The following is a 14,991-nucleotide window of genomic DNA, read 5'->3' as shown; positions in this document are numbered from 1 at the left end:
ATCCAAATACGCCAATCTATAGAATATTACATTACAAATATGCTAAAATACATTTTTTTCCAATTTTCTAAAAAACTTTTCAAAAATGTACAAATCATAATTTTATCGCTGTTTTCATGAAATAAACGTTTTTCCCAAACCCAGTCGTCACCATCGAGTACCACTTGGTTGCACATCGTTCTGCTTGAACTTGAAAAGATATGAAACAGCGCTGCTGTCGTGCCTCTGCTCATTACCGCTTCGGACGGCGTGGCACTTGGTCCTGCAGCAAGCAGGAGCAAGTTAGCGGATGAAGGTGGATCACGGCGTGATCACCTTCACAACCAGCGATGGGGTGGGTCCCGTTTAACTAAACCAAAACGCGGAAAAGTTATACATGTAAAACTCGAATCATAACCGAAACATTGAAGTACTTGACAAATTTAAGATAAAGTATAATAATCAAAAATGCACGACATATATCAATTTTGCGTGGTGCTACGTCATACTGCGGTCGTATCTAGTACACAACCCTTAATTATTTTTTGCATTTTATAAAATGTATCGAACTCTTTATTAAATTAGAGGCCCATGTGGTATTTTATAAAAAAAAAAATCCAGAAAGCACTACGCAACTAATGTGTGCCTGCATAGGCTGGTCTGCAGTTATAATTGTTGGTTTGGTAGTACATATCTGAGAAAAGTAATAGCTGATGATGATGTTGACAAAACCATGAAGATACTGTAGCTGGAATTTGTTTTAAAAATACTGGAAAATCAGGGAATATTAAGGAATTTGGTTTTCTTCATTGAGCTGAGATGTTTTGCTATTTTCAAAATGTTCAGGAAAATGTCATGGATTTTAAAGAACCTTCTAGATGTTTTGGGAGCTATTACTCAGTTCACGATTAATTCGAGAAGACCAAAAAACTGTAGCTTTTTTGTATTAAATCATATAAAATTGATTGCCAACTGCGCGGAATAACCCACAAAGGCTTTTAGAAAGCTATCAATGATGAACTGCGAAAGTTCTAAATAACTACGACAGCACATATAGGGTGTCCCGAAATGTCTAAGGACGATTAAAAAAAACGATAACGTAACTTTGTTTACAGCAAATTCGATTTTAATTTCGTATTTATGTTCTCCACAGTATTCTCTTACAGTTAAACGTAGAAAATCTTAGATCCTATCAGTCGTAAGCTAAGGAGTGGATTTTTGATCTCACGCTACTCATTAGCTTCAGCACAGATGCCTTTCCAACAACTTTTTCCCAGTCTTTCGCAAACATTGTAACGGAATCCGCTGCCTTTCATGTTTCCACAAATATGCTTTGGTCACGGCCCAAAAAGTTTCGATTGACCTGGCCAGTGGACAGTCACGCTCGGTTGTCATTCTCTCCGTTGTCACAAACGGTTTGCCAAACCATAGCCTTTTAACCGAATTTTTCCGCATCGTCAACACTTCGGTCATCAACAGGATGAGTTTAGTAATCAAATTTATCGTATGATTAATCGTTCATAATCACGCACACCGATTTTCCGAGTCCTCGGTTTGACGGATGTGGCTTGGCCCGCTGAACGTTACTCTTCGAGGATCCCACTTTTTTAGCCACGTCTCGAACCGAAGCACTTTTCTTGCGAGTGAAAGCTTGCACGATTTTCTGGTCCAGATTTCGGTCAACAGGGTGCGGTTGACGTCCAGATTTTTGCTTGCCCTGGAAAGTTGTTTCATCACCATACTTGCGAATCGCGTTTCGAACGGCTCCGATGCTTACACCTTCCAATTTCGCTAGGGGAAAAGTTGGCTTCGGCAATACCTTAACCTATTATCGTCAGGGGGGTAAACAACATCCTTGACAGTTCAATTTTGGCATGTGGATACATTGTGTTTCAGAGCAACTATTGGCCAAATTTGAGTGCTCTAGGACTTTGTTTACCCCCCTGACGATAATAGGTTGAGGTATTGCCGAAGCCAACTTTTTCCCCTAATTGACTCAGAGAAATGTTGGGAATAGTACACCATTTGTGCACGACCTGTTTGCGTTTTTCCGGAGAAATACTTCGCATTGTCACGGAACTGTAAAGAACCGACACTTGCGATACACGAAACAATGATTCAGCGTGATAGTCAGCTGTTTAAACGTCATCTGAAACAAGCAGGGGTGTTCCAAAGTCGTGCTTAGACATTCTGGGACACCCTATAGTTCCAGTTGGGAGTAGAAGTAGAAGCAAAAGTGTCTCGAATACGGCTTATTTCGATACAGTGACCTAATTTAAATAACGAACTGAAAATTTGCACCGAAAAATCTTCACCGTTAATCATGCCCATAGTCCACATTGATTCGTCAACAAATTAATCCATTCACCCTATACCCACAACAACGATTATGTCATTCCCAACTAGTTACACAGTAATCTTTCCTCCTCCGAAGGTTTATGAATTAATTTGATCCTCCTCCCACCCATCTCCAAACACAAGCGCATCTGGGAGTTTATTTTGTGCCACGTTGGTGGACCGGGTCTCATTTGTATGCACCTTTTCCGTGTGCCAGTTGAGGCACGCAATGTTTGGTCTTTATTTGCACGGATCCCGACTATGTATGTTTCCACATCCTGTTGGCAAATCAAATAGGAAAAGAGTAGCGAACTATTACATTTTACCGAGCTGCTAGTGCAGTCGATGCTTGTGTGCAGAGGCAAAAGCAGTTGCAGCATCCGTTCCTGCTCGTTAAAACAAAGCTCAATAATTATATTTGATGCTGAATAAACAACAAATTTTAATTAATTTCGTATTCAAATATGAATTTTCTATAGCTTTCAATCATAATAATTAATATCTGTGGGAGGTGTTTTAATGCGCTGCGAGTCAGCGGCAGGTGGAGCGAAGTAGAGCGAGTATAAGCTTGTTTGTTGCATTTAAAGCGATCGCTGACTGGCTGATTCCGGAAGCTAAATATCAACCACCCACTCACACAAACACATAGACAATTCCGTTCGAGCTCACAAAAGATTCAATCGTTTTAATTATCCAATTATGGTGTGCAAACAGATGAAATGTTCTGTTTGTTGACATGATTCCGAGCCATTTGATTTCCGATTCCTGCAGGAAGCTTTCTTAACTTCATTGATCAATTCTCCTATAAACCAACGATAGAACTAGCTTGCCTCTACTGTTTCTACATCAACGAAGTTGTATTACATTTTATTTCAATAGAAGAATCATCATCATCATCATAAGCCATTATTTGACACCAGGTAGAATCAAGATGTTCGATTAAAGTAGTCGAATGCAATCTTAAACTTTCGATGTCCTTCACATTTTCCATCGACGATCGAGGTGAAGTGGGATGCAATTCACAACATGACAGTTAAAGTTGTTTAGCCGGATATAGAAGACACTGAGTCACATAGCCCCAGGATGCGTGGGTGCCCGAGTTCTCGTTCACAGTGTGGGTTGCAGGTTTTAGAACATCAACGCGCCATTTGAAAACATTTGCATGAAGAATTCATAACAAGCATCTAAGTCGAAATACTTCTCAAACGCAACGGTTTGATCTGACGTTCCTAAAGCCAAAACCACGTCCCCAAACCGCCATCCATCGCAGTCAATTTGCTCGAAATGAACCGTATAGGAACATACTTCTACGACGGATGACCAGGAGGGCGGTAAGAAACTCTATATCTCGACTCGGCATCATCGAAACCGGCAGAGAACGAGTGTACGGGAGAAATATGGTGTACATTTTTATTTGATTTTGTCCTTTACCGGGTGCTCTTCAGCCATACACAGACACACAAAAAGCTGCCGGTTGCGAAAAACGAATTGAGTGCAGTAAATCGTTGCAACCTAACCGGGCTCAAGGCTGAAGAAGTCCTCCACCTAGCAACTAGAGCACAGCAGCAGCCGGAGTGAAGAAGCAAGAATATGGTCCGTAGTTTGTCTTCGGGACAATTGGGTGAAAATACAGTGCGGAAAGATTTTCCAACAAAGACGGACGGAGTCAGTGCAAAGCCTTGAGAAAACAAAAGTGAACACTAGAAGCTGGGAGGCCACGATGGAGTGCCAGCTATGCCAAGCTAGCTACAGTTGGAATGGGACGTAATAGGTCCTTGTGGCGGCAGGGGGAGGAACCTGATTCGGAGGAGATGGCAAATAAAGCCATTCAAGTTAATCGAGTGACAAATCGTTAGCCGTGTTTTCGATTTTATATTATTTAATCGAGCAAATATTTGACAATATTCGATTTGGTAGCGGAAATGCAATTGTGTGCGGTGAGAACAAGCAGTGGAACAAGTGGAAACAGAATGGAAAATCGGCAAGGCCAACAGAGAAACGACCCCCGGTATTGATTGCTGCAGGCCGGCAGGCAGGCGCTGGCAGGAAGACAGCTATAAAAGTGAGCTGATTGGGAGGTGGGTTTGATGAATAATTTGCTTTGCTTATATTTGTTCACTGGATTGGACAAATTGGTTCGGTTTGGCTATAAATGAGGATTGTTTGATTAACACAGAGAACATGAATCAAGTGCACTGGTACTGGAAAAAAAATTAGTCATTTTTAGTGCAATTGATTATGGTGATAGATGCAGCTATACTGAACCAAAACCAAACGTAATCACCAATGGTAAAATCTATTAACATTCATTGGAGATTAAAAAAAGAGATTACTTTTAAAAATCCAATGAAAGTTTTATGCCAATGATTTCCCTATCACCATCATATAACTAGATAATGATGACTCCTACATAGGATTGTGCTAGACTTTCATTTGATAAGGCTCAACCGAATTAACTTTACAGAGCCGAGGATTCCTGTTCACTATACAATACATCTTAAAACTATAGTCAAAAGGTACAACACAATAAATATTTTATCTTCCGCTATCCGCTAATAAGCCTCCTCCACAAGAACGGGAGCCGCTTCCAGTGCAGTGGTTTACTTGTATGGCAGATTCGCCACCGAGGGTCAGAGCGCTTCTATTGCAGCAATGGACGCAACACGTGGTCAGCACTCACACATTCATCACGAAACGGTTGTTTTCCAAATTCGACGACGCATCGACCGAAAGAACTTCTGATGAAGAACAATGAGGAGGACCACACAATGGTTGCTGCCGAGTAAACAGACGATCGCGTGACACACAATGAGAGTGGTCTGCTTCTGTCGACAGCCGAGTGAACACTGAAGATATTTTATTAAAATCCATCAAACCAGTTTTGCAAGAACAGACGATCTGATTTCTTATACGTATTTAAATTCCCTCAAAAGTATTCAGTTGCTTCACAGAATGAAAAAGTCGCTGGCGTCTAACTTATGTAAGGATTCGCTTCGATCAAGAAAACTCCATAATAATCCTATCCAAAGGTCATTTATCAATAGACAAGGAGATTTGTTGCCGACTTCATGGCTGGTTCATATCCAGAAACAGAGCCGAATGGTTCAGTAATGTCATGGTAAGTTAAGAGCTAGATACACCGTTGATTTTCACCAGCTCATACATGAAATATGGGGATATATAAATGCATAAAAACACAATTTGGATCCCTCTATTTGACACAGGGGTATGGGTTAAACTTGTCTGCAATCAGCTCGCGAGCGAACTTAGACATACTTTTCAAAAATTGTCTGGAGTTCCCCGAAGTTCACTAGATTTCACTGAACTTCTCAGATTTTTTGAAAAGTTTCCGCAATTTTCCTGAAGTTTTCTTCACTAAAATGAAGTTCTTTGATTATACCTGAACTTCCTACAATTTTCTTAATGATTACAATCTTCAACATTGAGCTTCTCTCAAAATTTATCTGTACTTCAATAGACTTGCTTGAGGTGCTTTCCTGAAATTTCTGGAACTTCCCTCATGATCTGGCAATTTTCCTGAAGTTTTCGGAAAACACCAGAAAGTACCGGAATTTTCCATAAATAATTCCTCGGAACTTTTGGAAAATTACTGTAATTTTCTTGATGTTAATGGGAATGCTATGAAGTTCTCTTATCCACCCGAAGGACACGAAGTATCCTTGAAGTTGAATCTCCAAACTTCTTTTTCCGGCAATTTTTCTGAAGTTCCCCTGAAGCTTTCTCACAATTTATTATCGGATTTTTTCTGAAGGTCTCGGAACATAACTGAAGCTTTTGGAAATTTGCCGACTCCATGAAGATCCTGCAATTGACCAGGAGTTAATTCAACTGCCTTGACGGATCTTGCATTTTTCCTGACGTTCTTGGTACTGCTGGTTGGGTACCGCCCTAAATTGAGTGAAACTGACCTTAAGATTTTCAAACTTTCTTCAAACTCGCTGGACTTTGGTGACGTTTCTGAAACATTTTAGAAGATTTTAAAACTTCTCTCGAGTTCTCTGGACTTTAATTAAATTTTCTTTACTTCTGAAAAGATCTTGAAACTACACACTTAGAAATAACTAATTTTACTCGTGACGGAATTAATCTTTGACATAAAGAATGAGACGTAAACAAACATGTAATGTAAAATTAAGAGCTCCGAGACTGAAAAGTTCGATACTCGACGAAAATTATGTTTGATTGAGCTGAATTTTGCGTCTATTATGACTCAATTTTATGTCAAAATTGACGCTCGTATATATCAGTCTCAGAGCACCTGAATTTACATGATTTTTTCTTAGTGTATAGCATGAAGTTTTACTGAAGTTATAAAACTGCCCTGAATTTATCGAAAAATTAACTCTACTAATTTTTAAACTTAACCGAATGTCTGGGCTTTCCTAATGTTCTTAGAGTTTCCATAAAGACATTAAAACAGCCCTTAAGATCTGTGATTATTGCATTTAAATAAATTGAAGTAACTGAAACTTTTTTAAAGCTCCAACAATTTCCCTCTAGTTCTCTGGATTTATTTGAAGTTCTCTGGATATCACTGCGGATCTCACAACTTCATGAAAATTTTCACAACTTTCCTAAAGCGGATTGAACCGACCTCATGCTCTCATAGGTTCCCTGAAGATCACAATGTTTTCCAGAAGTTCTTGCTTGTTCCTGAAACTTTCCTGATTTTTCTTTTTTTCTTTAGCCTCGTGCATATTGAACGTTGCCCCTCACAGGTGAGATGCGTACCTCAACTGTCGTTTCATCAGCATATCGGAAAATTAATTGCTCCGGGTCATGCAGTCAAGCATACTGAATTGGTTGGTTTGAACTTAATTAGGAGTGCCTCTCCTCCTCCACAATCCAATAAGTTGCTACCATTTCAACGAGATTCGCATCCAGTGCCGATCTCGGGTATCCACTTTTAAAAAAGCTGCCTCTTGAGGGCAAATGTTGCATGCTTGAGATGCTCAACCAACTCTGGGTCTCCCTGACGCTGTGGATGACAGGAGCACATCTAAGTTCCGGCCGATCGCTCTTACATCCTGCATGGCCAAGGTTTTCGAACGGATGGTGGACCGTCGACTCAAAATGTTCCTTGAGACCACCAGCTTGCTCGACCACCGACAACATGCCTTTCGACAAAGTTTCGGTACATCCGCGTACTTTGCCACTTTGGGGGACGTCCTCAAGGAAGCTTAACCTCTGGAACACCACGTTGAAATCATCTCATTGGGCATCTCCAAGGCCTTCAACCGGACGTGGACGCCAGCCGTCCTAGAAAAACTTACAAACTGGGGATTGAAGGGGCATATGATGTATTTCATACGAAACTTCTTGACCGACCGGTCATTCCGTGTATTGGTGGGGAACACGCGGTCGAAAAGTTTCAACGAGGAGACCGGAGTCCCTCAAGATAAGGGAGTCACGGTGTTTCTGGTGGCAATGAACGGGGTATTTGATCGGCTACCTGAGCGCATTTACATATTTGTTTACGCTGACGATGTACTGATTATGGCCTCCGGTCCCACACAGATCCGAACCCTACGGCAAGCGAAAGCGACAGTCTCTGCCGTCGTCAAATGGACCGACTCGATGGGTTTTCACCTGTCCGCCAGGAAGATCATCCGATGCCACGTATGTCCGTCTCATCACCGAGTCAATAGCACCCCAATTACAATCCACGACCAAGCCATTCCAACCAGGAAAACAGTTCCCGTCCTCGGCGTACTGATCCGAACTCTCTCCTTCGACCAGCATTTCCAACAGGTCAAAAATGACCTCGTTAAAACGATCTATCGACCTCTCCGATCCAACTACCGCGATATTCGGTTCCGGGTGGCGCGAGCCATCATCGATTGTAGGTTGCTTTACGGGACGGAAATTACTTGCATCGCCTCCAAGAAGCTGGTTAGAACCCTAGCACCGGTCTACAACAGCTAAATCCGCATCATATCTGGTCTCCTGACATCCACTCCAGCAGACGCCACATGCATCGAAGTGGGTCTTCTTCATTTTCGGTTCTGCTTAAACGCAAACGGCGCCTTTTCCGCCAAGACCTCCGAAAACAATAGGATCTGTCTCCTCGACGAGGGGAACAGAGTCCTCTGCACGGCCGCCGACATCGACCTCCCCCCAGTGGACAAAGTCCATTAGCATGGAGAGAAAAGTTGGCACTCTTCACGAATCCAATTGGACAATCGGATCAAGAACTGCTTCAAAGCAGGGGATGCATCCGTGATTCTGCGCAGATCGGTCGCCGAGTTACGTGGATCCAACTATGAGACCACGTACACCGGTACACCGACGGCTCCCGATCCATAAACGGAGTAGGTATCGGGATTTTCGGAGACGGTATTGCTGAAAGCAGCAGTCTTCCTCCACAGTGCTGGGTTTTCTCGGCCGAGGCTGCAGCGATCTTCCGTGCCGCTACGACGCCAGCCAACAAACCGATACTTATCTTAACCGACTCACACAGCGTCGTTCAAGCGATCACCTCGGAAGCACCAAAACACCCATGGATCCAGGCGATTATCAAGTATGCCCCACCGAACACCGTGTACATATGGATTCCCGGACAATGCGGAGTGGCAGGTAACGAATCGGCTGATCACCTTGCAGGAGCTGGGACATCGGGTCTCACCGACAAGGTACCCCTACAGGACGTCAGACGGTGGATCATGCGGACCATTCGAGCGGCATGGGAGGCCGAGTGGTTCCACATCAGAACTGCCTTCATCCGCATAGTCAAAAGGTCAACTGAAGCATGGAGCGAACTGGACAACCTGAGGGACCGGGCACACCAAACTCTACTATAACTATAGTGGCCTGCCGTTCCGCAGAATCTGCATCATCTGTGGGGTACCCTAAACCGTCGAACACATCCTGTGCAACTACCTGGGGTTCCAAAATCTTCGGGAGTCGCTCTGCCTAACTTCCAGCATCAGGGATCTGCTCGGGAATGATATTCCGGCATCGGCAGCACTAGTACGTTGGGATATCTCAGCTGGATGGATTTCCCCTATTGGACCCATGCCAGCTGAGCTCTGTTTTGTTTGGATTATTTGTTTGTGGCTTGTTTTAAATCATTGTGTTTTCTGTTGTTCCTCTGTTTCACTATGATATATATTTTCATTTTTTTAAGAGTCAGCAATTAAAGCTATTTACAAAATGTTAATATACCATGTATTTAGAGGTAACTCACTCTGAGCCCTCTCCGTTCTCCGGAGATGAACTAGCCAAAATAAAAATAAAAAGCATCCAGTGCCTTCACAAAACTGTCAAATTCCCACCGCAGGCTTAATTTGTCTTACAGCGGCTACATCTTGGCAGATCAGCTTAGTTACGCGTAGGGGGAAATGTTGTAATACGGCGCCACTATATTTCGCTGAGAAGACACTTTGATCAACTTGTTATTGTACCAACAGGTAGTATTTCCGGATTAAAATTTACTATTTCTGCTCACAAAAAAATTATAAAAAATTAAAGTTTATTTGAGAGCCTTTCGATGTAATATTCGATCAACGATTTTTTAAATTTTTCATAGGTTAAAAATAGGAGCATTCCTTACATTGGATATATGAATCAACTTTCTGCATTACCACTTTCGTGATCTGTGTGAAAACTGAGTATTTTTCAATTACAAGTTATCGTTTTTAATAGGTCTATTCCAGTACTAGCTACTTATACAGAATCTTACAGAAAAGTAAGTACGGGAGATATTGAACTATGATGTGCAAAGCTATTTATATCACCTCGGATATCACCATATGAGGCACATAGAATCCAAGTGTGTCACAATTCAAATCCGCAGTGTTCAGGCATGGTTCATTGCATAAGATTCACACATGAAATGGATGTGTTTCACAATAAGCGCAAAATTAAGTGTGAGACACATGATGATGACGTGTGGAATTTTTTGAGTGTAGAGACGCTCCCGCTGACCCAGCCATGGGTAAAAAATCACGCGGTGGAGCAATTGCCGGCAATCCCGGAAAACGGCCTAGGCCTGAAGACAAAAGTGAAGCTGCTGGATAACAATCGGTTCTCCGTTCTGAAGGACGGTGCATAACCGGTGACGGAAACAACAGGACCGCCGAAGAAGGACAGAATAACGCCCTTCTACGTGAAGCACCATCCAGCTGTGCACGGAAGGATACAAACTGATGGTTCCGGTGTTGAAATATTACAAGGCGGTACAGGCCATACTGAACAAAGCACAGGTGGAGTACTTCTCCCACGACATCGAGGCTGTTAAGCCGTTCAAGGTGGTGCTGCGAGGACTATACAACATGAACACAGGCGTCCTCTTGGAAGAGCTGGGTGCTAATGGACTGAAGCCGGACCAAATTTACAAGATGGTCCGCCACAACAAGGCCATCAAGTACCGCGACCAGCTATACCTGGTCCACCTTGAGAAGAACTCAACAACTTAGATGGACCTCCAGGGCATCCGCGTCCTGTTCAACATTGTGGTGAAGTGAGAGCGGTACAAGCCGGTCAGTCGTGGAGCCACCCAATGCTCGAACTGCCTGCTGTTTGGGCATGGAACGAAGAATTGCCATATGGTCAGCCGCTGCACCGGTAACACGACCACCGATTACAGTGTTGCCACCGCTGCCACTCAATCAACGATTGGCTGCTGCTCGTGCCGCTGCTACTGCTGCGGCGGCGGCCACCGCTCAAGCTCAAACTGCCGGAGTCCCTGTAAACTCAGGTCAAGAGACGACTGCTGCTCCACAGCCGCAGGATCTCCCCACAACTCCTGGGCTAAACTGGCGTCAGGATGAACCGTCCCTACCGCAGCCAGAAATCAACGATGGTTCGTGGTTCACCACATCGGAACTAATGATCATCTTCCTCAAGATGCACGACATAGCCAACACCATTAAGAACAAATCTCCAAACTGTGGCTACCTTCATGCTCAGTTATGGACCGTGAGCTCATCAAAACCGCAAACTGGAACGCTTGCTCGCTCAAGAGCAAAATTAACGAGTTCGTTGACTTCCTCAACGAACATAGCATCGACATAGCTATCAACACCGAAACTCACCTGAAACTGGAGATGAACGTTTTTCTTCCTGGATTCTGGCTCGTGAGGTTGGATCGGACAAGCTCTGGGGGTGGTGGATCCAGTTTTCAGCTGAAAATGATTGGTGTGGAAGTATCCACACCCGTCGGCCCCGTCATCATCATTGCGGCCTATTGCCCGAAACAAGCCAAGCTTGGGGCAACCAAAGGTGGAATCAGAACGGCATCATCCTAAGCGACGACCTGCAAGAGGCCCAGTACACCATGCTGGTGCCGGACGCTCCCACCCGGTTGAGCCGGTTTGGCGTGCACTCCATCATCGATATCTTCGTCAGCAACATGGAGAACATCTCCCAACCGGTAGCCCACCAAGAGTTAAGCTCGAACCACTTTTTGGTGGTGACCGAGGTGGGCTCCTCCGTTAATCGATTTCATGCTTCCCGTCGGAATTACCATCGGGTAAGCTGGGATCGGTTCCAACAAGTCGTCGACGAAGCCATCGATTTCGGCGCCCTACTGGAGACGACTGATGACATCGATAGTCATCCCCATTCGGAAACCTGGCAAGGATCCTTCCACTCCTTCAAGTGACCGACCCATCAGCCTTCTCTCAGGGTTATCCAAGTTGTTCGAAAGAGCAGTTTAAAGCCGGCTTCTAACATCTGCCGAAGAAAACAACATCTTACTCGAGGTACAGTTTGGTTTTCGAAAAGGTCTATCGACCGTCCACCAACTGACCCGAGTAATAAACATTCTTAGGTTGTTTCAAAAACTTCTGGCATGGCATTGTTAAACGTTGAAAAAGCGTTTGAAAGTGTCTGGCATGCTGGCCTGGTGTACAAGTGATCTTCCTCATGAAGATCTTACAAAATGATCTATAGGACAGGACGTTCCAGGTCTCTCTGAATGGCCTCACATCGGATGCCTTTAACATCGGTGCATCGGCTCTCACTGATGGTGGATCGTTGTCTCTGTTCGCAGACGACACATCCTTCGTCTACAAGGGTAGGGTCATCGGAGCTCTGACTACCAAACTCCAGAGAGGCTTGGATGTCCTGTCTGAGTATTTCAACAGCTGGAAGATCCGTATCAACGTGGCGAAGACCCAGGTCAAAATTTTTCCACACTCAAAATCTTCCAGACTTGTTCCGTCTGAGAATAACAAAATCTGCCTAAACGACACAGTGGTGGAGTGGTCCAAAGAGGTCCCAGACAACCAGAAGTCGTATAACAATGTACAGACAGTATCGTAGATTGCTACAGTTTAAGTCAAAATCGCATATAAGAATGGCATACCTCGCATTATGTTTAAGTTAAATCGTATAGAATGCAAATTTCCGACCCATATGCGATGACTCATTTTTCAGTCGTACTGTATCACATATTAAATCGGATTACATCGTAAGACTTTTCGAAATGAATTTGTTATTGCAGATTAAATCGTTTATGATGTTAAATCAACTCGTTTAATATTAAATTTTAATATGCACGTATATGGCCTCCACTTTTGTACGTATAAGCCATTTATTTGTATTCTATACGAATTGTTTGTTTGTATATATGTTTGTATAGCACGAAAACAATTATGAATATACGTGCATTCTGGTTGTATGGGGTAGTCTACCTCGGACTAACACTCGACAGCAAGCTAATTTTCTGGGAGCATGTTGATAAAATAAAAACAAAATGCAATATCTTGATAAGGTCGTTGTACCCGCTAATCAATAGGGTGGCATCCCTGAAAAACAAGCTTGCTGTGTACAATCAAATAATTCTTCCCGTCATAGGGTACGGGTTGCCAATCTGGGAGAGTTGAGGATGATCCTCAACAGTCCTCCGCGTACTAGAAATTCTGATGTCCACCACCTGGCTGGTCTTCAGACCTTGGCGTTACGGAGCTACCATTAAATGGTTCAGAGATTGCTGTATGCGAACCGATCAACAGATCATTAGGGTTCTGGCACGTTAGGTTAGGCAACTAGGTTAATTAGGTAGAATCAAATGTTCTATGTTCTAAGTTTTGATACTTGGAATCCTTATGTGTCCTACTTGGCCTGTCCCGTGAATGTGTACGAAGGCGACTCCGCACTGGAACCAGCTCCGCTGTCCACTCCGAAGCTAGACAAGTTGCCGCTATAGTCATGCTGCATCTCCGTCCACTTCAAATATCAGGCCACCACCGCTAAAAGTGCCCATTAACTGGACGATTTACCGCCGTACAAGTTATTGACCGTTAACAATAACTTGCCACTAAAAATTATCAAAGTTCACGGATGCAGGAACGCAATCACGCTTATAGGTGCATGATATCACAAAATCATGATTTTATTTGGTATTTGGCAGGAGGCGTGAACTAAGCTAAGGATTAGATTCTTGAAAATCGGGTTTACTTGATCACGTTTTTGGAAACAAAGTCATGAATTCATGTGAATTATCAGTTCAGGTTTTCATAAATTTTGTTCACGAATAATGGAACATTTTTTTTTTTCGTGTAACTTCTATGTTCAAAATGCATTTTATCGAGAAGCTAGGAAATACTTGCATACATTTATTCATTGATCTATGTATTTGAGTGTAAATTTCATTCCAATGACTAAGGCTTTCAAAACATTTTTTTCAATTTCTTAAACCATGTCTTCTGACTTAAATTGAAAATTTAATGACGCACTCATTTCTCCTCTCTTTTCGCAGATTCCAACGTGTCCTGTGGTAAACCTTGCACATTTTTCCCACTCCAAAAGTGATAACAACCCGGGCGTGAAAAAACTTCTACATATTAGGCAAAGTGCAGTATAATTACCACTCGAAAATATATACATAGAAAAAAAAAGTGAAACCAGGAGTCACACACACAAAAAATCTCCCTCCAAACCCCGTTTGGCACTTTTGCTCCAGTTCTATTTTTTTTTTTCCCATTCACTCAAGTGAAAAATATGATTTTGTATCACATCACACCGGTCGTCATCGTCGTGGCCGTCACCGGCGTCATGTGCATCGGCACTAGTGGTTGATGTTTCCCGGGAAACTTTCCTTTTTTTATTATTTCCCCATAACGCCATTGACTATGTGGCAGTAGCAGTGCAGCAAGGACAGTGCTGGAAGAAAAAACGCAACCTCCCAACCGGGAAGTATTAATAACTAGCACACGACGGAAGCAACAGCAAGTGGGTACCAACCAGCAGTACATTCATTGATGTCCTTCATCATTGCCATCGCCGACGTTGTCGTCGTCGTCAGCGTTCAGCAGTGGACGGCGGAAACGGACGTAGCACCACATTGCCATTGCCCCAGCAGCCATCAGTGAAAACCGTGTGCTGTTTTCCCTCCACAGTGATAAATGGCGTGACAGAGCTTAAATTTGGTGAGTACCTATAAATTACGGCATACGCTGGGGTTGCGGTACCATGTACGGTATTTTGAGGGTAGGTCCGCTTAATGCAGATATTCTTGAAAAATTTAATAAATTCAACCAGAACTCGAATGATAAAGCCTAATCTTCAAATCCCCGATACGTAAATGTACAAATTTAAAACCGTTATTTCTAACCCGTTTACATTTCCACCGAAAACAGTAAATCAATGTTGCTTACCTTGGCTTGTTTTTCGGACCACAGCGCAGAGGGTGGCAAAGAGGGTGAGAGA

General features: G+C 43.2%; 1 protein-coding gene across 1 annotated transcript in view; it reads left to right on the top strand.

Moving 5' to 3' along the window:
* LOC135701628 (uncharacterized) overlaps positions 1-14,991 on the top strand; it is a 326,533-nt gene that overhangs the window by 161,482 nt on the left and 150,060 nt on the right. The window contains exon 3 of the mRNA XM_065222475.1: positions 14,042-14,711. The gene's annotated coding sequence lies outside the window, so the exon portion shown is untranslated. The remainder of the gene's footprint in view (positions 1-14,041; positions 14,712-14,991) is intronic.

Source organism: Ochlerotatus camptorhynchus, unplaced genomic scaffold, assembly GCF_037179485.1.
Source record: "Ochlerotatus camptorhynchus isolate MF236.1 unplaced genomic scaffold, CSIRO-AGI_Acam_v1.1 ptg000170l, whole genome shotgun sequence".
NCBI classification, from domain to species: domain Eukaryota; kingdom Metazoa; phylum Arthropoda; class Insecta; order Diptera; family Culicidae; genus Ochlerotatus; species Ochlerotatus camptorhynchus.
This window is presented reverse-complemented; position numbering and strand designations above follow the sequence as displayed.